The sequence below is a fragment of the Stomoxys calcitrans genome, chromosome 2 (genome assembly GCF_963082655.1).
Source record: "Stomoxys calcitrans chromosome 2, idStoCalc2.1, whole genome shotgun sequence".
Classification (NCBI taxonomy): Eukaryota; Metazoa; Arthropoda; class Insecta; order Diptera; family Muscidae; genus Stomoxys; species Stomoxys calcitrans.
In genome coordinates, this window is record NC_081553.1 from 145,090,948 (window position 1) to 145,114,065 (window position 23,118).

Genomic DNA, 23,118 nt, shown 5'->3' on the forward strand with positions numbered 1-23,118 from the left:
CAACTTAGCTATTTCATCCACGATTTCATTTAAGTCAATTCCGCAATGGCTTGGAACCCAGATTATATGGCATAGCTGGGAGATGTACCCTATGCTGTCGAAGATTACCTTGAACTAATAACAAATTTGGCTGTAGCTTGACTTCACCCTAGGGTTGTCTACCACAATATTATATAACCTATAGTCATTCGCGTTAACCCTAAGAAGTTCCTTAGCAGTTAGCAAGGCGAATTTAAAAAAGTGGTCTCACGCGAACAGCTATTAACAGCCGGCCAGGTTTGACGGTATTAAGATATCACATTTTTGTTTGCGTTCTCTTTGTTGTTATCTTCTTTCTCGCATATTCTCCGCTCATGCACGCACACGTTTACACACACGCACACAAATTTGTTTGCGTGTGTTGGCAATACGACGATCAGCTTGATGGCACGGTGGCGGATTGCACCAACGGCAGCCCTCTGATCAGGAGGCAACTCATGAGCCAGAGCATATATGTTATGAACAAGTGTGGACCTCGTTACCCCAAGACATCTCCTTAGCATACTGTTCTGCAGTTTCGCGACCTTCTTATTACATATTGCGGAAAATGGTCATGGATGTTCTGGAATATTCCAGCTTTGACCTTACCAGACGTCTGTAAACGTTCAGAGCAATCCTTGGATATAAACCTCCGCTTATGGACGTCAGACAGCATGTTCACCCTCCCGTGAATATTAGCAGCAACTGTGCTATAATGGTCCTTGCCAGATTAATAGTTTTGTTGCTTGATTTTGCAAAATACATGGTGTGACATTTCTCAGGGTTAAAAGTCAAGTTCAAACTCCTGCATTTATTCCAAAAAAGGACAAACTTGCTTCTCAAGTTCTGAAGAGCGGAATGAAAGTCCCTATAGAAGGACATAACATTGAAATTATCTGCCAAAAACCAAAAAAGGATCTTACAACAAAGAATTAATTTGGGCTTTTTGTTTGCGAAATAACAACAAATTGATTTGAAGTGAAAAGTGAAAGTGAATCACAGAACACACCATAATATAACTGAATACACACTGTTAACAAGTTCATATTGCTTGGCTTACTTTGAATGATTTAACTGTTTGTTTAGGAAGTCAAGTTAAATATATTTTTTATTTGCTTTAGCTGTTGCTTTTGCTTGCTTATCTTTCACAGTCACAGTTAAAGCAAATAGTCTAGCATTGAAAAATCGTCAAGAAATTCAAATCCTGGTCTTAGGGATTTTTTTTCCCCATTTCTCTACATTAAAATACATATTTTTGATATGATTTTGTTTTGTTTGCCTCTTCATGTTTCTCTCCTGCTTGTCTTGTTTGTTTCGGAAGCTGTTGATGTCCTTGTTCGGCTTAGGTATTGGAACCACTTTGATGATTCTCTAGTTGTAACAGATTGAATTATTGAGAAATGCATTGTTAATGTTGTCAGAATAACTCGCTTAAGTATTCCTGGCAAGGCTTTAAGCATGGCATAAGTAACACCATCATGCCCACCTCCTCAAATTCAAGAGGATCAGTAGACTCATGTTTTTCCACCAAAGTAATATTTATATTCTGGTCCTAAACACCACCACCTGGTTCCTTAAAAGATCAAGATATGCCTTATTATTCTTCTCATTCTACATGACTCTCTGAGGATTACCTCTGCCTCTGACATTGTTAATAAATTTCCAAGCATTTTCGTGTTCGGAGTTAGCTGGGTTTTTCTGGCCTTTTTGTCGCTGCCAACTGCCTTTATATCATTTATAGCATACGCTACCTCGCCCATTATTGTTTTCTTGATGTGGGAAATATCTGGCTCCAATTCAAGATTCCTCAGCTACTCCATAAGCTTCATCTTGGAAAGGAATTTCACATTTTTTACTCCAAATGCATTTAACTCAACGGTTATAGGGAAGTGTCTGCTACCTCCCAGGTAAGCCTCTCATACACCAGTCAAATCTGCACTTAGAAGGGTTAAATCAAGAACAGATCCTTCAATCTCAGCATTCCTCCTAAACGTACAACCCCCGTTGTTCAAACATTTCAGTCTGGAATCATTGATAGCCATTTCCAAATCCTTGGCCTTTGTTGTACAAGGTTGAAGTTTATTAAAAGAGAAAATCTCTGATAGCACAACAATATCAAATGCACAATTTTTAAAAAGAACTCCACCGCATTCTTATTCCTGTTTAGCGACTGAACATTATATTGGAGTATTTTCACCATGGCACACAATATTAGAGCTTTCAGACATGTAAGAATTCAAACCCTGTGTATAAGTGGTATGAATCTCCTTCACCTCCCTTTGTCTGCACAGAAAAAATGAAAAACGTGGTTCAGTTAAGAAATTTGTTCATTCAATTAAAAAATTCGCTTGAATTTGTGTTATTAATTAACAATTTTATTATTTGGATTTATGACAAACTCAAAAATCCAAATTTTCCAAGACAATATAGGGATAAAAACATATTAAAATAAAATAATATTCATAAATACCTCGTCTACTTCCACCATGTCCTCAAATTTGTTTCGTTTGGAATGAACTTATTTCAGGATAACACTTTTAAAAAATATATTGTTTTTAGTTAACAGTTATTATTTTATAAATTATTTTATCTACCCACATCACATGTGTCTGACTATAATAGGAACTAGACATATATTTGGCTCATTTGCACTTCTTCGCATTACATATGTGTGAAATTTAATTCGTACAATTAAAAATATGTTCAACGAATGAATATTTGCCAATCAATTACCATGATACAGACAAAAATCGGATTTCAATGTGTAAAATAACTCAAGCAATTAATAACTTTCCCAAAGAGGAGGGTACTAAAACTACCCTTTCCTAAAGCGAAGGGTACTGAAACTACTCTCTCCCAAAAGGGAAGGGTACTAAAAATACCCTTTTCTCAAAGGGAAGGGTAGTAAAACTACTCTTACCCAAAGGCAAGGGTATTAAAACTACCCTTTCCTAAAGGGAAGGGTGTTAAAACTACTATGAAACTACTCTTACCCAAAGGAAAGGGTAGTTATCACGGTAAACGAAAAAGAACCAACATATTTCAAATCCGTCACTTATGTCTCAAAATTGTCGGAAAGGTTTGAACACTCAAATTGCGTAGATGAAAATAATTACAAGATTGCACACAAAACGACAAATAACCTTGGATCACTATTCACAAACACAAAATCTAAGATTGACAAAATGGAAAAATCAAATATAGTTTATGAAATAAAATGCAACGTCAATGGGACTATTGTTTGTCCAATGATCTATGTTGGAACAAGCAACAATAAATTGAAAACTAGAATAGCAGGACATAAATAAAATATTAAATTAAGAGCCAAAAATACTCACCAAAAAGCAGCACTAGCAGAACACTGTGCTGCAGAACAACATGAGCCAGACTTAGAGAGAGTGAGAGTCATAGATAACGAGATATATTACAACAAGAGGCTGACGTTGGAAACGTTACATATCATCAATACAACAACAACTAGACGTATGAAATACAAAGCAAACAGACTGCTGCACTACAGTATCAAAACAGACAACGGCCGTCGAAGATGGTCGCATAGCTTTTAGTTTTTTGTTTGTATTTTCGTTACTCAACATTTATGTTAGTTAAAGTATGATATATATATTTATATATTTTGTATTATGTTAGATTTTCTTGAAAATGCCCACCAAAGCATGGGCGAATTATTTAAAAAAAATGAAAAATAAAATAAAAAACAACGATATATTACAAGTATATTTATTTACAACTTCTTTCTAATTTATGCATCCACAAATACTTAATATGAATTTGTTTACATTTTATGTAGAGATAAAAACCACATTTCTGATTTTCTTGATATTTTTTTATTTTAGCGTCTGTATGTGATAGAAGCTAGATATATATTTGACTCATTCACACTTATGTGTGGGAAAGGGAACATCTTGTATAGTATAAACAATTTGTACTATTAAACAACAATTTAATTCGTGAAAGTAAAATTATATTCAACGTATGCCTTATTTTGCAAATACTTGCCGTGATAAAAACATATCGAATTCCTATATTAAAAATAAAGCAATTAAAGCCTGATGAAAAATTTTTATAAGTCAATGCCGTGTTTAATCTGTGAAATTGAGGTCTATATTTTTCTGTGTACACTGTCAATTGGCATTCTACTTTTTTTGTTGCATTGTCACGAGTAGCAACCAAAAAATTAGATGATGTTATAACAAACGTGTAAATTATAAATTAAAACATCAAAAATGTGAAAAAATAAACAAAATGTTGTAAAAACTTTAAAATCAAAATAAACCCTGTGGCATAAGAGTGTGTTTGGATACAACTCTGAATTGCAATATTTCATCAGCTGGGCAAGTGAACATTGGACTTATCCTTCTTAAGGCCAAAAATGCAACTCGCAAAAGTGGAACAAATTTTAACTTTGACGACTGAAGTAAAGTAAAGTAAATTCTTTATTGAGTCTTCTTCTTACTTTGACATTAAATGCTTAACGAACGGTTAACAGCTAAACCTTAGAACTATATATGTCTTGTTCTAAATTTCGATTATGTTGTATATAAGCTTCTTGCTATTTGAGAGAGTATACATGTATGAACATACAATGAGATTGAGTGAGACAAGGCTTGCTCACGGTCTTAACATTTTCATTCAGAGCTAAGTGTCTGTTAAAATAAATAATAAAGGGTGATTTTTTTGAGGTTAGGATTTTCATGCATTAGTATTTGACAGATCACGTGGGATTTCAGACATGGTGTCAAAGAGAAAGATGCTCAGTATGCTTTGACATTTCATCATGAATAGACTTACTAACGAGCAACGCTTGCAAATCATTGAATTTTATTACCAAAATCAGTGTTCGGTTCGAAATGTGTTCATTCACCGTTCAGCGATGAGGCTCATTTCTGGTTGAATGGCTACGTAAATAAGCAAAATTGCCGCATTTGGAGTGAAGAGCAACCAAAAGCCGTTCAAGAACTGCCCATGCATCCCGCAAAATGCACTGTTTGGTGTGGTTTGTACGCTGGTGGAATCATTGGACCGTATTTTTTCAAAGATGCTGTTGGACGCAACGTTACGGTGAATGAACACATTTCGAACCGAACACTGATTTTGGTAATAAAATTCAATGATTTGCAAGCGTTGCTCGTTAGTAAGTCTATTCATGATGAAATGTCAAAGCATACTGAGCATCTTTCTCTTTGACACCATGTCTGAAATCCCACGTGATCTGTCAAATACTAATGCATGAAAATCCTAACCTCAAAAAAATCACCCTTTACAACTACAACTAGATAACACTTATAATAAATAACAACGAGTCTGTTAACACAGAGACTATGACATATGTATACGATTATACATGTACTAAAACACAGCATATGTTTTCATTAATGAATGTGCAAAGCACGATATCACAGGCGAGATGTGTAAGTGAGTAATAATTATTGTCTGCGGCTTAATATTAAAGAATAATTATAATTATTAATAGATTAAAGGAAAAAAAAACAAGAGTCGTCCTCTAATCTCAGGTACATAAGTGAAATTAAACTACAAAAACTAGGTGAATGTGGTTCGTAAAATACATATTAAAATATGAATAAAGAAAAGAGGTAATTAATATTGCATCTTCCCCCTTAGCCCCTATGAGAGCCGGGCGACGTCTTTACGTAAAATTGTGTTAAGGCGTTTTGATCTGTATTATGGCTAATATTTTCGTTGAGAATGGCAATTGGCGACAAGTAAGTAGATTCGGACCAGTGTATGTTTTTTTCTGCATTAAAAACATCGGACAAAAGTGAGTTTTCGTGGTTTAAAAGTTTCTCACTGAAACTTTTTAGGTGATGCATCGCATATTCGCAGTGGTTGGATATTTGCAGCGTTGGAGTATCTTTTCGTTGGATTCTGGTAGTTTTTGTTGACGCCCTTTCTCAGGACTTTGCGTTCAAAGATTTCCATCTCCATAGCAACTACTGGTGAGATGGAGAACCAAGTTGGGAATCCATAAAGCAGCACAGTCCTGATGGCCACTTTATATAAAAGCAGTTTGGTATTTTGTGGTAAGTACTTGTTGTTAAATAGGGATGAAAAGTACCCTGCTATTTTTTTGCCTTTTGTAGAGTGGCCCTTGCGTGTTTATTAAATTTCATTAGGTTGCTGAAGTTAATGCCTAGGTACTTAATTGACGTTTTAAATGGAATATTGGTGCCCTCCAGTGAGAGATTAAGTCGTTTGCTTTCTGGTACTACATTCCTCGGACATTTTCCCGAGGCATTCCTGATGCAGATGGCTTCTGATTTCGCTGCATTTATTTTGATTCCACATTTTCTGTAGAAGCCGTTTATTAAGTTAAAATGTGTTAATGCTATATTTAACGCTTCTTGAGGTGAGGAATGATGAGCATAAATCATGCAGTCATCAGCATAAAGGATGGCTTGTGAGTCCTGGCAGATATGGGGGAAGTCGTATAAGAGGAGGTTAAATAATAAGGGCGCCAGCACGCTTCCTTGAGGAACTCCACTCAGAGCTTGGCCCTGTGACGAAATTGTGTCCTGAATTTGAACCGTAAACTGACGATTTGTGAAGAAACTGTTGAGAGTCTTTACTAAGTAAGGATCCATATCAAGTTCCACCATTTTGTACAAAATTGCTTTATGACATGCACAGTCAAAAGCCTTCTCGATGTCCAGCGCAATGGCGATTGTACACGATTGAGCCCTTAGGTTTTGAATAATATCCGTATGAAATTTTAAAAGTGCATGTTGGGTAGAGTGGAATTTTTTGAACCCAAACTGATAATTTGAAATGGGATTAATAATGAAATCGTTTTCAATTTTTTCTTTCAGGATATGCTCAAATATTTTGCCGACATTTGAAAGCAAGGAGATAGGCCGATATTCCGCCACCGTTTTGCTGCTTGGCTTCTTCTTTATGGGGATTATATTGGCCATTTTCCACCCCAATGGAAAGTAACCCAAGTTTATGCAGTTATTAAAAATGCATTCGAGGAACTGCAGAGACGATAAAGGTAATTGTCGAAGGATGAAATTAGAAATTCCGTCAACCCCGCTTGACTTCTTATTGTTTATATTGCAGATTACTCCTTTAATCTTATCGACACTAGTAAAATGGAGGGTATCAGGATTTTGGACTGCCGGGAAGCTGTCGCTGAATGTATATATTTGGCGAGGTGTTGGAGAAAGGAAGTCAGCCACCCTTGAGTCAAAATCTATGACTGGAGTTGTCTGGCTAAAAGTTGCCTCATACGATACTAGGAATTTTTCAGCAATCTCCGGTCGGTTGAAAATTAAAGTGTTGTCGTGCGAAATACTATGACAAAGGAAAGACTTCGACCTTCCAACTATGTTGTAGATTTCTTTAAAAGCCGTGGGTCATGGCTTGATGTTCTTTACTTTTTTATTGAAATGGTGTGTATGCTCAATGTTTACCAGTTCTTTTATTATTGTTTTCAGAAGCTGTATTTGTTTCGAAAGAATAATATACTCCTGACTTTGTCTATGGCCGGTTCTGTGAAAGATCTTTTTGAGATCTTTCTGCCAATTGTGCTTTATTTTAAAGAACTTTTTAACTTTCTCTGATAGTGGAAAATGATCTTTTCTTAGAGGAATTCTTCGCGAATGGGCATCATGAACAGAAATGACAACGTTGTTGAATTCTGCAATGAAGTCATCAATTTCATTAGTCTCCAGATTTCTGTTTACAGGTGGCATAATATTTAATGTTGAGACGTCTATATCATTGCGAAAATTGTGCCAGTTGGTGTCTTTATAAGAAGTGTACATTCGCGGCGATTACGTAAGTATTTCCGATGAGATTAGACTCAATTCCATTTTGAGTGGGAAATGATCCGAAAAAGTGGAGAGAGTTGAGACCTTGTAATTCAAGTCTAATGGATTGATGAGATTCGGGCTGACAAGGAAATGGTCCAGAAATGATGGGCCATTCGGATATGAGGGAGAGGAGTCACAGAGGCGAACCACATCCAATGCATGGTCTAACAGCCAGGCATGAAGGACTTTGCCATTAGAGTTCTCAGTACTGTCACCCCAAGATAAACTTTTAGAATTTAGGTCCCCTCCTAAAATGAATCCATCATATCTAGAAAGCAAATCCAACAGTCTATCAAGATCTGCCTGTAGTCTCTGCGCAGCATAGTTACATGGAAAGTAAATAGAGCCAATTATGATTTTCTTCTGTGTGTTGTTAGAAAGCGAGTCGATTTGTATAAAGGCAGAGTGCAGATACTTAATATTGTTCTTAACTAGAATGGCTAATTTATGCATCCACAAATACTTAATATGAATTTGCAATGAATTTGTTTACATTTTATGTAGAGATAAAAACCACATATCTGATTTTCTTGATATTTTTTTTTATTTTAGCGTCTGTATGTGATAGAAGCTAGATATATATTTGACTCATTCACACTTATGTGTGGGAAAGGGAACACAATATAATCTTGTATAGTATAAACAATTTATACTATTAAACAACAATTTAATTCGTAAAAGTAAAATTATATTCAACGTATGCCTTATTTTGCAAATACTTGCCGTGATAAAAACATATCGAATTCCTATATTAAAAATAAAGCAATTAAAGCCTTGATGAAAAATTTTTATAAGTCAATGCCGTGTTTAATCTGTGAAATTGAGGTCTATATTTTTCTGTGTACACTGTCAATTGGCATTCTACTTTTTTTGTTGCATTGTCACGAGTAGCAACCAAAAAATTAGATGATGTTATAACAAACGTGTAAATTATAAATTAAAACATCAAAAATGTGAAAAAATAAACAAAATGTTGTAAAAACTTTAAAATCAAAATAAACCCTGTGGCATAAGAGTGTGTTTGGATACAACTCTGAATTGCAATATTTCATCAGCTGGGCAAGTGAACATTGGACTTATCCTTCTTAAGGCCAAAAATGCAACTCGCAAAAGTGGAACAAATTTTAACTTTGACGACTGAAGTAAAGTAAAGTAAATTCTTTATTGAGTCTTCTTCTTACTTTGACATTAAATGCTTAACGAACGGTTAACAGCTAAACCTTAGAACTATATATGTCTTGTTCTAAATTTCGATTATGTTGTATATAAGCTTCTTGCTATTTGAGAGAGTATACATGTATGAACATACAATGAGATTGAGTGAGACAAGGTTGCTCGCGGTCTTAACATTTTCATTCAGAGCTAAGTGTCTGTTAAAATAAATAATACAACTACAACTAGATAACACTTATAATAAATAACAACGAGTCTGTTAACAAAGAGACTATGACATATGTATACGATTATACATGTACTAAAACACAGCATATGTTTTCATTAATGAATGTGCAAAGCACGATATCACAGGCGAGATGTGTAAGTGAGTAATAATTATTGTCTGCGGCTTAATATTAAAGAATAATTATAATTATTAATAGATTAAAGGAAAAAAAAACAAGAGTCGTCCTCTAATCTCAGGTACATAAGTGAAATTAAACTACAAAAACTAGGTGAATGTGGTTCGTAAAATACATATTAAAATATGAATAAAGAAAAGAGGTAATTAATATTGCATTTTCCCCTTAGCCCCTATGAGAGCCGGGCGACGTCTTTACGTAAAATTGTGTTAAGGCGTTTTGATCTGTATTATGGCTAATATTTTCGTTGAGAATGGCAATTGGCGACAAGTAAGTAGATTCAGACCAGTGTATGTTTTTTTCTGCATTAAAAACATCGGACAAAAGTGAGTTTTCGTGGTTTAAAAGTTTCTCACTGAAACTTTTTAGGTGATGCATCGCATATTCGCAGTGGTTGGATATTTGCAGCATCATATATGGAAGCGTTGGAGTATCTTTTCGTTGGATTCTGGTAGTTTTTGTTGACGCACTTTCTCAGGACTTTGCGTTCAAAGATTTCCATCTCCATAGCAACTACTGGTGAGATGGAGAACCAAGTTGGGAATCCATAAAGCAGCACAGTCCTAATGGCCACTTTATATAAAAGCAGTTTGGTATTTTGTGGTAAGTACTTGTTGTTAAATAGGGATGAAAAGTACCCTGCTATTTTTTTGCCTTTTGTAGAGTGGCCCTTGCGTGTTTATTAAATTTCATTAGGTTGCTGAAGTTAATGCCTAGGTACTTAATTGACGTTTTAAATTGAATATTGGTGCCCTCCAGTGAGAGATTAAGTCGTTTGCTTTCTGGTACTACATTCCTCGGACATTTTCCCGAGGCATTCCTGATGCAGATGGCTTCTGATTTCGCTGCATTTATTTTGATTCCCCATTTTCTGTAGAAGCCGTTTATTAAGTTAAAATGTGTTAATGCTATATTTAACGCTTCTTGAGGTGAGGAATGATGAGCATAAATCATGCAGTCATCAGCATAAAGGATGGCTTGTGAGTCCTGGCAGATATGGGGGAAGTCGCATAAGAGGAGGTTAAATAATAAGGGCGCCAGCACGCTTCCTTGAGGAACTCCACTCAGAGCTTGGCCCTGTGACGAAATTGTGTCCTGAATTTGAACCGTAAACTGACGATTTGTGAAGAAACTGTTGAGAGTCTTTACTAAGTAAGGATCCATATCAAGTTCCACCATTTTGTACAATATTACTTTATGACATGCAGAGTCAAAAGCCTTCTCGATGTCCAGCGCAATGGCGATTGTACACGATTGAGCCCTTAGGTTTTGAATAATATCCGTATGAAATTTTAAAAGTGCATGTTGGGTAGAGTGGAATTTTTTGAACCCAAACTGATAATTTGAAATGGGATTAATAATGAAATCGTTTTAAATTTTTTCTTTTAGGATATGCTCAAATATTTTGCCGACATTTGAAAGCAAGGAGATAGGCCGATATTCCGCCACCGTTTTGCTGCTTGGCTTCTTCTTTATGGGGATTATATTGGCCATTTTCCACCCCAATGGAAAGTAACCCAAGTTTATGCAGTTATTAAAAATGCATTCGAGGAACTGCAGAGACGATAAAGGTAATTGTCGAAGGATGAAATTAGAAATTCCGTCAACCCCGCTTGACTTCTTATTGTTTATATTGCAGATTACTCCTTTAATCTTATCGACACTAGTAAAATGGAGGGTATCAGGATTTTGGACTGCCGGGAAGCTGTCGCTGAATGTATATATTTGGCGAGGTGTTGGAGAAAGGAAGTCAGCCACCCTTGAGTCAAAATCTATGACTGGAGTTGTCTGGCTAAAAGTTGCCTCATACGATACTAGGAATTTTTCAGCAATCTCCGGTCGGTTGAAAATTAAAGTGTTGTCGTGCGAAATACTATGACAAAGGAAAGACTTCGACCTTCCAACTATGTTGTAGATTTCTTTAAAAGCCGTGGGTCATGGCTTGATGTTCTTTACTTTTTTATTGAAATGGTGTGTATGCTCAATGTTTACCAGTTCTTTTATTATTGTTTTCAGAAGCTGTATTTGTTTCGAAAGAATAATATACTCCTGACTTTGTCTATGGCCGGTTCTGTGAAAGATCTTTTTGAGATCTTTCTGCCAATTGTGCTTTATTTTAAAGAATTTTTAACTTTCTCTGATAGTGGAAAATGATCTTTTCTTAGAGGAATTCTTCGCGAATGGGCATCATGAACAGAAATGACAACGTTGTTGAATTCTGCAATGAAGTCATCAATTTCATTAGTCTCCAGATTTCTGTTTACAGGTGGCATAATATTTAATGTTGAGACGTCTATATCATTGCGAAAATTGTGCCAGTTGGTGTCTTTATAAGAAGTGTACATTCGCGGCGATTACGTAAGTATTTCCGATGAGATTAAACTCAATTCCATTTTGGGTGGGAAATGATCCGAAAAAGTGGAGAGAGTTGAGACCTTGTAATTCAAGTCTAATGGATTGATGAGATTCGGGCTGACAAGGAAATGGTCCAGAAATGATGGGCCATTCGGATATGAGGGAGAGGAGTCACAGAGGCGAACCACATCCAATGCATGGTCTAACAGCCAGGCATGAAGGACTTTGCCATTAGAGTTCTCAGTACTGTCACCCCAAGATAAACTTTTAGAATTTAGGTCCCCTCCTAAAATGAATCCATCATATCTAGAAAGCAAATCCAACAGTCTATCAAGATCTGCCTGTAGTCTCTGCGCAGCATAGTTACATGGAAAGTAAATAGAGCCAATTATGATTTTCTTTTGTGTGTTGTTAGAAAGCGAGTCGATTTGTATAAAGGCAGAGTGCATTCCAAGATCTGAAACCACAATCCTATTATACTTAATATTGTTCTTAACTAGAATGGCTACACCCAATGGCGAGCCATCATAAATAAAGTTGTATTCATTAATTTTCACATTCCTGATTCTGCGCAAATGGCTTTCTTGGACTAGACCAATATCAATTTTGTTGTTCATAAGAATGTTACGAAGTTCAATTTGACGGCTTCGGTCTACAAGTGACCTTACATTGAAAGTGAGCAGATTTAATGATCTATGGATCATTAGATTTAACTTTTTTGAAAAGACGCAAAAACTCAGTTTTTGCCTCAGCCTTTGACATAGTTTGATAATCCATTAGGAATATACTGATTTCCTGTTCGATTGATAATTCCTCAGGTTCCAAGAAGAAATTGGCAAGACTAAGGAATTGATCAATGATAGACGATTTTTTCGGTTTGGGTAGTTGTTTGGAAAAGACTTGCGAAGGGTTTTTCAAGACAACTAGATGGAATATTTATTGCTTTACTCACGTTGTTTTTTGCAATGGAGTTCGTTTGTATCGCCTTATTTATCCTCTCTCAACGAGCAGCCATATACTTCTTAAAAATGGGGCATCCTTTCCAGTTTGCTGGATGACCCGGTTGTTTGCAATTTGCGCAGAATGGTTCTGAGGTATCTGTCCTTACTCGGGCACATTCCCCAGGTTCATGTTGCTTGTCACACTTGACGCAAGTATACATCGCATTGCAATTACGCGATATATGGCCCCATTTTTGGCAACGATGACATTGTAGCTCTCCTTTTCTTTTCGGTTTTTCCCATGTAACAATTTGGTTAAGAATTCCACGTATGTTAGATACGTCGCCAATTTTCTTACCAGGTTTTAAGGAAATTAAAAACAAGCCAGTGTCTACATTGTTTTTTATTGAAGCAGGAGTTTTGAATTTTGAAACAGTAGCAACAGTTTCAGGAACTACAGCCTCCAGTTCGGCAAGGATTTGGTCAGTCTCAGTTTCGGAATGTAGACCACGTATGACTATTGACTCTTGTCTCAGTTCCTTCGGAGTAAAGGAGTGAGACTGGATGTTTTTAGCACGAAGAATAGCCATCATGGAAGTATGTGTAGCTACGTCAGTGAAGTATAGTTTGCTTTTATTTCTGTTAACGTTTTTACCTTAAAAGAGCTATCAGGGATCTTGGAGCGCAGATCATCCACTAACTCTTTTACGTTGACGTCATATAGGAAAATAGGAGGGCACCAAGTTTTCCTTTTAGGTTCAGCTGCAATCTTAGAATCAGTCGTTTGCTTGGTTTGGCTTGTACTTGTCACTCAAAACACCTAGTACTGCGAATTTGTTTTGATCATTCGGTAGATTGTTCAAATGATTTTTATTAAGTTGCGATAAGTCGACATTTTGCGGCAAATTAGGGTTTTCAAGCTTTTGTCTTTTGCGCTCATTTTGCGGGCTTGTAGATTTATTGTTGTTTTGAATTGGCTTCGCCGGCTTAAGCACCTTTGAAGTTGAGGCCACTTCTTCCACGACATCACAATCCATGTCGGGGGGCAGGGATCCTGGCATCGCGTTGCAGTTATGCAATAGGATGTCTGGAGAGATAGTATTGATAAATTAGCAGTAAAAACTGTAAAAATATCACGCAGTAGAAAAAAGAATGTCTGATCAGCACAAAGTCCAGGGTTCGACCTGACGACTGAAATCGAGTGTCATTCTGTGTTGCCGTACGCAAAGTAGTGTCTTAACTCCCAAGAAAACCACCTTAATTGACAAATGCCGTAAATGCAAATGTCAAAATGGTTTTAGAAATAAATGTTGTTTACAATTCATCTTGTTTAAATGTGTTTTAAGGTGGTATTTTCATCATTATAACTCTGTTTTGTTGCATATGTGTGGAATATCATATCAAATAAAGCATTGTTTAAATATCTTAGAAAATCATATCTGAGTTAAAAAGCATTTGACACTTAGGTTTATTGCAAAAATCAAAACAAGAATAAAAAATTGTTCTTAGCTGTTCGCATGATTAGATATCGATAAATTTTAATTAACTTGAAGCACAACTCTGTAATGTAATTTTATTTTCAACCATGTAGTTTTTAGTATTATATATCAGAATGAAAAGCGAATATAGTACCAGCCTTAAGAGAGGAGCAAATGAATTTGGGTAAACATAAAGTCAGCAGAATTGTTGTAGTGGGTACGACTGTGTATAATAGATTGTAGCAATATGGTAATGTAATATAGATCTGTATATAGTATGACAACTCTAAGATGGCAGAGCAATGCTGTTTCCGCTAATAAAAAAATTGTTTGTGATTTTGTATTGAACAACGACCACTCGTTTTATTTATTACAAACAACTCAGTTATCGAAAGAGGGATCACTACAAATATCAGGTGTGGAGTGCAACTTATTTACCTATACATTTTGAAACGGAGAAAATTACAAGATTTCTTACATATCGAGAGATAAGAATCGATTTACGACTGCCGCTGGAATTGAATTTCCATTGAAACCGATGATACTGAATCCATGATCATCAATCCTGCAGTCACTGCCATCAAACCCTCTGACATCTAATCTGTGGACATCAATTCTCCTGCCAAAGAGTCCCCTGTCGTCAAATCCGCTGCCACCAAATGTGCGCCCATCAAGCCTGCTGCAACTGCCATTGAAACCGATGACACTGACTTCATGGTCATCAATACTGCTGCCACTGCCATCAAACCCGCTAACACCGAACCCATAGACAACAATTCTACCGCCACCGAATCCACTGCCGTTATTTCCGTGCCCGCTGCCATTAAATTACATTCTGATGTCATTAAATATGCTGCTAACAAATCCATCCCTGGACAGGCCGATTATATGAAACACACCCCGCCGTCAGTGGCCAAGAAGCCGACACACTTACTAGTGCTCTAGTCGACAGTGGCAATACAAGCAGAAATCAATCATTGCTTTCTGAGGAAGGGGAAATACACAGGTTAAGAATCCGTGAGTTGGAGTTAGACGAACAAAGCAAATTAAGTATATAACGTATTTACTTGGCAGAGCTAGACCAAGATTTACAGGTAGTGATAGTTGCCCAACAACAAAATATTGAGTGCACTATCTGTTAAAATCAGGGATTAGTGCAACTCTCATTTTGAGTGTTTTGAATTTTTCGTAACTCTTTGACAGATAGTGCACTTCGCGAGGAAAAATTGTACTCAGCTGTATACGGTACACTATCTGGTAATTATGTTATGAACTAGACGGCAGCGGTGCCCATATTTTCTGTCCAACACACCATGTCCAGAGACAGTTGACAAAAAAAAACCAAATTTAAACCAGCTCTGGATGGAACAGAAAAACAGCTTCACACATAAATTTAAGTAATCATACTGGAATTGTCCTCGCTTACACTTACCGCCTTGATCCGCTTTCAGTGGGCACTAAGACACGTTTCAGTCCTTTAAAAAACTATATAGTTTTTGTCTGTCTAGCCGCTTTAATAATAAATTAACTTTTCTTTCTTGTATTCGTAGGAGAGCAAACTGTCTACAAGTTCTGTCCGTCCGTAGGAGTCCTGGAATGTATCCCGTAAATGTACGTAAGAAGAAAGGGGAACCTGGCGCACTGTCGGCTGACCAGTGCCTACGATGTCACCCAGTAGTCGGATGTTCCCACGATAGACAGCGGAGGTGGAGACACTTATGTTAGGCGTTTGGTAATTTTAGTTTTCGGTTAACTTTATATATTTATTTTTATTATACATAACATAACAATTCTTCCTTTTTGGTTTTTTATTATTGAGTTCTTTTTAATTATTTTCAGGGTTTTTTGTTTAACTTCTCTTTCATTTCAGATCTTAATAACTTTTCTTTCATTTCAGTTTTTCAATTTATTTATTTCTTTTGTACTTAGGCTTTTCAAACCGTTCAACTTTTTATTCTTTGCCCTTTGACTTTCAATCACTTAAACATTTCAAGCTTTGTTTATTTTATTTTTATTTTGCTTTAGCTTTTAAGGCTTTATAATTGTTTATTATTCTTTAACGTTTCTTTAAATTTTTCACTTAATTAAACTTAAGCCTTTTTCTTTTTGTACATCTAACCACAAAAGTCTAATAAAGCAATTTTAAAACTTTGATGTTCGTTTTTTTTTTCTTGGTTGTGTAGACGCCAATTCCAACTCCTTTTCTCTGCCGAATCCAAACCAAAAAGGACTCTTAATTTTGAGAGCTCTAGTCAGCTTGACCTCCATCATGAAGTAGGTCTTCCAGGCGGCACCAACAAAACATATGGGGCAGCCATAATGACAGGTTGGTATCAGCTGGTTATCTCTCTCTCTTCCTGATGGGGGCCAGACATAGACAGCAGGTGTCGCTGGAGTCATATTAGTGCCGTAAAGGTGGCGCTGGGTATATACATAGGCTGCACATGATCGACGTTAGGAAATGGTTAATGCTGTACGACGACTATGCAGCTATTTATAAGTTTAACGAAAAAGAAAAATGTGTTGGATTGCGTCGCAGACTGGAAGGAACAGCAAAAAGGTATGTCGACAATGTGGGCCTATTATCATATGACGAATTAAAGGCCAGACTGCTAAACGTCCTCAAGTGTACCACATTCACTTGAAACCACACGAATCTTGTGTCTGCTATTTCATTTCAATTCAAACGATTGATGACAGTTCGGACATAGAAGGCCCTAACACGGTTGATGAACTAATCCATCGTCTCGATCGATACGAACAGCGGCGTCGGCAGAATAAAATGACGATCTCCAGAAATAGGTACGTCGCAAACACCTCTAAAAATAAGGCGTCTACTGCAAAAACGCCTAACGCTGAAGTTCGCTGGTACAATATTTTATGATCCTCTTGAGCAAAGTAAAGTCGAAATCGAATTGGCAATGAATGAAAATGGTGGCGTACGTCGTTCAGCTCGCACTCTAAAGCCTGTTCGAAAGGATGACTATTATTTATTTTTATTGAAGACTGACTGTCTTTTTGACCTCTTAAGGACAAAACAGAATGAGCACGTTGAGCTTTGTTTTCAAGTGTCGCATTGCAAAAATGCAACTCTGCACACTAATCCCACGAAAGCCACACGGTAAAGTTAAGAAAATTTCAACTCTGACACTTGAAAGAGCGTTATACAGTGCTCTCACATGTAGATAATGCTTAAAGTCGTCAAAGTTGAAAATTGTTTAAATTTTGCGTGTTGATTTTTTGGATTGTTTGATTTTTGGCGTGTTGATTGGTTTGAAGAATTGCATTTTTCAACACGAAGGTCCTCAACGGATGAAGCATGAATTGCCAGTGATGGTAAACAGTGGAGGCAAGCGATGGATATCGAATACAAGTCATTAATGAACAATAATAACTGGTTGACTATAACAATAATCTACGGTTGAATTTGCATTTATATTTCGTTAAGAGCAGCCGCGAACAGCTGGGTCGGTGTGCAGCTTATGGTTGCATATTGGTAGATTACATATTGCATAGTGGTAGATTACAGTTACACATAACTCTGTATTCGGATTATAATCTACTTGGCGTGGTTCGAATTTTGTACATGAAATCGTGTATTTTGACACTTAATGCATCACTGCCGCATTAAATGGAAGAAGAAGTTAATTTTCTGGATACCCTGGCAGTATGAGGGTCATTCAGCTCTCACCAACCTAGTCAATAATAAAAAAATAATGGGCGTTCAAGAAGAACCGCGACGACAATTCAGGAGACATATTCGCTAATCGGGCGTTTTAAACCAGTACGCTATTTGTTGTTGACAGCGGCCAAATATGATCTCGATATTGAGCAGATGGATGCAGTGACGGCCTTTCTGAAAGGTGATTTGGAAGAACAAATAATTATGGAGACACCAGAGAGAATGTGCAGCAAAACAATAGTAAACAGTGGAATAAGAAGTTTGATTGTGCTTTAAAGAATTTTCAACTAAAGCAATCGAAGTTGGTTCCATGCATTTATTTTGATATAAGTGGCACCAAAATATTCATCATCTCCGTTTATGTTGATGATTTTTTGATTTTCACAAACAACACACCATTTAAATTAATTGTGAAGGCATAATTGTTAAATATTTTTTCTATGAAGGAATTGGGAGAGTCGAAAAGAAAAAGAAACTGAGATAAAGGTGAGATTTATATTGATCAGTCAATTTATGCCGAGGTATTTCTAAAACGTTTCATAAAGAATGACTGCAACCCGGTTTCAACACTCCTTGATTTAAATGCTAAGTCTGATTCGAAATGTCCTGATAACATCCCATATCAAGAAGCTTTTGGCTGTCTTCATTATTTGGTTCAAGGAACAATACTAGACAAAGTTTACGCTGTGAATTACATGAGTAATTTCAACAATAACTATGATAAGTCGCATTGGGCCGCTGTGAAGCGTGACTTTTGGTACCTTAAGGGTACAATTAACACGAGTACTACCTACAAGAAAGATGCAAATTTAGGAATGCTTGGATCATGACAAAACTAATTGACCGTAAACAGCCGAGTACAATTTTTTCTCGCCAAGTGCACCATCTGTCAACGAGTTTTGGTTGTGTGTGTGTGTTATAGTTAAGAACCATACAATGCACAAACAACGAAAAATGGCGCAAATTAGTAAAATACTCAAAATCAGAGTTGTACTAATCACTGATTTTGACCGATAGTGCACTCAATATTTTGCTGTTGGGCAACTGCCACTACCTGTAAATTAATATATCTTGGCTTGGATATCATGATGCTGGCTACGCTGGTGTCGTGTCGTGTCGGAGAAATGATCGTGCATATGGTACGTGTTTATTCACCATGGCGTCATATGCTGGAACAAACTACAGTGGGTTAGCGACAAACTACAGAGGGTCTTTCGACCACAGAAGCCGCATACATGGCAATGGAAGCTGCTGTACAGGAAGGCGATTGCCTTTGGCAAGTTCAACATGAGATGTTCCCTGGCGCTTGGAATGACGGCATATTAATTTATTATGACAACAAAAGTGCTGTTTAGGGATTAAACTATATTTTTGTTTTACCTTTTCATATATGTTGTTTGTAATTCGATTTGTAAATTCAATGTTTTCATTTATTTCATTTTTGTTGGTAGGGGTTTTGTGCAATTTAGATATAAGGTATAAAAAAGGGAAAATAAGCAATATTAGGTTTAAGGTAGGTTTTATTTCAAGGGGTTTTGGCAATAGATTTAGATAGAATTCAAATGGGGAAAGAGGCAATAGTAAGTATAAGTTCATATAAGTTATTTTTGTTATAATTTAATGTTGATGGGTTTGGTGGCACTTGTTGTTTCTGTTGATGTGGCCCGCACTTCTTGTTTAATTCATGTAGGTGTTTGAGTCACTTATTAGTTTATATCTACAAAAAAAAGGTTCGTTTTAATGCTGTTCACGTTTATTGTTCGTTAACTTTGTATTTTCTTTCTAAGTAACGATTAGGGTTATGTGTAGATATGTATATGTTTGATCACTTGTCGTTAACTAACACTGAAAGCACTTGGGGGAGTTTTAAAGGCGTCGCGAAACTCAAGTAACAGGACTTTTCCACCAAGGAACAGGGGCAAACTTCTCACATATCAATGAGTGCAGTCCGATTCAAAACGGCATGCCGCAGTACGACACATTTTTGGAGAGCAGTTTTACATGGCATAGTACCCCACAAATGTTGCCAGCATTAGGAGGGGAAAACCACCGCTGAACATTTTTTCTGATGGTCTCGCCAGGTTTCGAGCCTAGGTGTTCAGCGTCATAGGCGGACATGCTAACCTCTGCGCCACGGTGGCCTCCATTTTCATGTTGGTCCTCCTGGCACAGCCCACATGAGAACTGCCAGTTCGGGTGACGATGCCGGGATGCAGACCTGTTGGGGCAAGCGATGCCGTAATGCAAGTGGTCATTGAGTCGTGATCGGGTCGGTGAAGATTCGGGTCTAGGGAGATATCCTGCCATTTTCTGAAATTAAATTCTCGTGAGTACCGTATTTTTATTGTGTGCCTGTGAAAGGCTGTTGATTTTTGGAAAACAATTTTCGTTATGGGTCTACGACCTAATTTCGACCAATTGGGGGCTAGTCTCTCTTCTTTGATAACTACTAGATCATGTTCGGCAAGGTTTGCTAGCTGTCGCTGCCACTTATAACGACGGTGTAGCTCGTTTAAATATTCTACCTTCCATCTCATACAAAAGTTTTGTGAAATGATTCGTAGTCTTTTCCAACGGTTCACAATATTTTCGCTTGATAGATCGGGTTCTGCGGGAGTCTGCATTGATGTGCCTTCTATGAAGTGGGCGGGGGTCAAGGGTGATAGATCGGCTGGATCTTCGCTGGATGGGTTGAGAGGCCGCGGTATGATCTTTTTCAAATGGGTCTTAAAAGATTTCACTCCGGCCTCCCATAGATTACCCATATAGGGTGCCCCTGGACGAATAAATCTCTGCTCTAGGTTTTGGTGAATATTAGGTTATGTGGCGTGATCTTGAAGTGATTTCATAAATTGGATTATGTCTTTTCTTATAAGCTTTGCAGTTCCTACAAAATTTGTGCCATTATCGGAGAAGATTTTTGCTGGGCAGCCACGTCTTCCTAAAAATCTAGCTAAGGCTGCTAAGAAAGACTGGGTAAATAATATGCAAGCGTCCCCTTTTGTAACAAGACAAGCTCTGCCTCTGAAATTTCTGATACTAAAGGGTCCTGCGAAATCTACTCCTGTGTTTGCGAAGGGTCTAGTCAGGGTGGTACGTTCTGACTAGACAAAATTTGTGCCATTATCGGAGAAGATTTTCGCTGGGAAGCCACGTCTTCCTATTAATCTAGCTAAGGCTGCTAAGAAAGACTGGGTAAATAAGTCGCTAGTGGGTTCAAGGTGTACGGCTTTAGTAGAAACACATACGAATATGCAAACGTACCCTTTTGTAACCAGACAAGCTCTGCCTCTGAAATTTCTGATACTAAAGGGTCCTGCGAAATCTACTCCTGTGTTTGCGAAGGGTACGTTCTGACTAGACAAAATGTGTGCCATTATCGGAGAAGATTTTCGCTGGGCAGCCACGTCTTCCTATAAATCTAGCTAAGGCTGCTAAGAAAGACTGGGTCGATAAATCGCTGGTGGGTTCAAAGTGTACGGCTTTAATAGAAAACCATACGAATATGCAAACGTACCCTTTTGTAACAAGACCAGCTCTGCCTTTGAAATTTCTGATACTAAAGGGTCCTGCGAAATCTACTCCTGCGTTTGCGAGGGTCTAGTCAGGGTGGTACGTTCTGGTGGTAACATGATTTGAGATTGGGTCTGATGACGATATAATGTGAACGTTCGGCAATGGTATATTATCTTTTTACTAATGTATTAAGTCTGAATATCCAGAATCCAGCTCGAATGACTCGGGTCATGAGTTGATTTCCGCCATGTAGCGTAATCTTATAGACAAATTCTACTAATAAATGAGCAAAACCTGATTCATGAGGTATAAGGTTTGGATGTCTTTCGCTATAGGTAAGTGCTGGTGATTGAACAGGACGACCATTGGCTCTAATTACTCCTTTTCTCCTCTATGAATGGATTGAATGGTAAAAGGCTGCTACCAGGTCGTTTCTTTTGGGTTAATGCATTGTACTCATCGACGAAGTAATGCTTTTGAGTTGCTACTATAAGACGCATCTTTATATCTAGTCCCGCACTTCTTTGTTGTTGTTGTGACCCGCACTTCTTGTTTAATTCAATGTTCGTTGAGAGTCATGTAGGTGTTTTTGTCACTTATTGTTTATATCTACAAAAAAGTTTGTTTTAACGCTGTTCATGTTTATTGTTCGTTAACTATGTATTTTCTTTCTAAGTAACGATTAGGGTTATGTATAGATATGTATACGTTTGATCACTTGTCGTTAACTAACACTGAAAGCACTTGGGAGTGCAGGTCGAACGATTCTGTTTAAAAGGCGGCGCGAAACTGAATTCAAGTGTTTACCTGAAGTTGTAACAGGACTTTTCCAAGCTACAAAAAACAATTGCAGGTAAAAAAATTACAGTCATAACAAATTAGAGAAAAAAATAATGCATTTTTTGAGACCGCTACTTACAATGTGATCCATACACATATAATTGCCACTGAGCTTTGAACCTGTGCTTTAAACATGGCTACGACAGACCCATACCACGCTAGTTCGAAATATATACATGTTCGACACAATATTTTCGAAACATGAAACATCGGAGACCATGGCAGCGAATTTTCTCACAAAACGAGTCACGAAAGAGAAGCATTGCAAATGCGCAATGGCGCTGGGCTTACATCTGTGTAGCCAGCTATTAGAGGTGTTGTTGTATGAAAAATCGGGCCATACTGATTACAACCCTGTCACACACTTTTACATTAAAACTTGTTATCATCTTTTACTTCTTTTTTATCCTTCTCTTGTATAACTTCGCATAGTTAAAGAAAAAAAGAAATTTTCGAGAGAGTGGGCGTGTTTTATAAGCACCGTTGAAAAAGGTATTTTTGCCATTTATAATAACTGAACGCAAAATATTTCTCAATACAAAATACACCTTTAATTCATTGTGTGCACTATTAATATGTGACTTTAATAAACACAAATCAAACCCGAAACAAAATATACATAATTGAACATTCATCAACTCAAAAACATAAAAAGCACAAAATAAATCCGAGAGTGCGGAAGATAAACTAAACTAAAACAAACAACAAAAATTCTTGTTTGGAGTAAACTCAGGAGAAACTCGCTGGGTGCATAAATAGAATCAACCGGCAAAATGAATGGAACTTCTGCTGAAAACTCTCTGGTATTTCAAACTCTTCGCCTATACAATCCGATTCTCCCTTTCGTTTTATTCAAATTAT

The 23,118-nt window shown here is 37.1% G+C and overlaps 2 long non-coding RNA genes across 8 annotated transcripts; both read left to right on the top strand.

The window, feature by feature from the left end:
* Positions 1–5,364: 5,364 nt before the first annotated feature.
* Positions 5,365–8,667, top strand: LOC131995129 (uncharacterized). 3 transcript variants are annotated; one of them, XR_009397177.1, is made up of 6 exons: positions 5,365–5,447; positions 5,510–5,590; positions 5,659–5,759; positions 5,838–6,077; positions 6,864–7,045; positions 7,114–8,667. It is a non-coding gene; the product is annotated as an uncharacterized LOC131995129 (long non-coding RNA). The 3 variants fall into 3 exon arrangements; XR_009397178.1 differs by having other exon boundaries at positions 5,366–5,451; positions 5,859–6,077; XR_009397176.1 differs by having other exon boundaries at positions 5,375–5,451.
* A 530-nt stretch (positions 8,668–9,197) lies between these two features.
* On the top strand, positions 9,198–16,223 carry LOC106095751 (uncharacterized). Of its 5 annotated transcripts, XR_009397183.1 has the most exons (8): positions 9,198–9,408; positions 9,467–9,547; positions 9,615–9,715; positions 9,794–10,048; positions 10,835–11,016; positions 11,085–11,416; positions 15,770–15,951; positions 16,059–16,221. It is a non-coding gene; the product is annotated as an uncharacterized LOC106095751 (long non-coding RNA). The 5 variants fall into 5 exon arrangements; XR_009397182.1 differs by having other exon boundaries at positions 9,203–9,408; positions 15,770–16,223; XR_009397181.1 differs by lacking the exons at positions 15,770–15,951; positions 16,059–16,221 and having other exon boundaries at positions 9,200–9,408; positions 9,815–10,048; positions 11,085–11,569.
* Positions 16,224–23,118: the final 6,895 nt, after the last annotated feature.